This window comes from Neopelma chrysocephalum, unplaced genomic scaffold (genome assembly GCF_003984885.1).
Source record: "Neopelma chrysocephalum unplaced genomic scaffold, ASM398488v2 Primary Assembly neopelma1_95b, whole genome shotgun sequence".
Taxonomy (NCBI): domain Eukaryota; kingdom Metazoa; phylum Chordata; class Aves; order Passeriformes; family Pipridae; genus Neopelma; species Neopelma chrysocephalum.
In genome coordinates, this window is record NW_020897758.1 from 1,101,536 (window position 1) to 1,102,432 (window position 897).

The following is an 897-nucleotide window of genomic DNA, read 5'->3' on the forward strand; positions in this document are numbered from 1 at the left end:
GTAATTAGGACATGATTGTTTTTCACAAGTGTTTATTTGGAAGGAAGTGTTTTTCTACCAAATATTCGTGAATAAAAGAGGTCACGAATGCAAACAAAATGATTCATGGGGATTAGTCTGCAAGAAGAACCACTCACCTCTGGTTGCTGTGTAGCCAGTCATCTGCAAAACCTGATGAGCTCTGACAAGGCCTTTCCAAGTCTGCGGGATCATCTGGAGCACGGATGGAGGCATTACTGCAGGTTCCCTAAAGCACTGAGCTTCTGCCAGTAATTAACAATATAAGAAATAAGAATATTAATTATAGTAAAATAATCCTCTCTCAACATGAGACCCCGAGTCTGGGCTGACACCTGCTCATTGTCCCCAGGACGCCGTTCCCAGTTAATGCTGCCTGAGCCCATTAAGTTGGATCCAAAGGGCAGGGCACTGTTGTGTGTCTTACAGACCCAGGAGACTGACAGCAAAGGTGCTGCTGAAGTCTTTTGTTCCATGTAAGGGATTGCCTTGATTCCAGAGCTTCTTAACGTGCTTCTCCCATTCCATGTAAGAGCACAGCTCGACCCCTGGCTCATCTCTGTGCTGGTGGAGCCGTGGGACTGGGTCCAGGGTGGCCCTGGCACTGAACACTCTCACCCTTACTTCTGAGGTCTCAAATGCAGTTTCAGGGTCTCAAATGCAGTTTCAAGTGTCAGGGTGCTGATTCCACCCTCTTCCAGATGAAAGAGGTCCTCCCAGGATGAATTTTCTTCTTCCTTCAAGGGGATCAGGAGAAACGTGCAAGGATCTTTGGTCAGAATTTATCAATCTCATGAGCCCTCTACCACTGAGGGTTTCTGAGTCATGTAGGTTGGATTTTTAAAGCAGATCAAAGCAGACACTGGCCAGGTGCTTGTG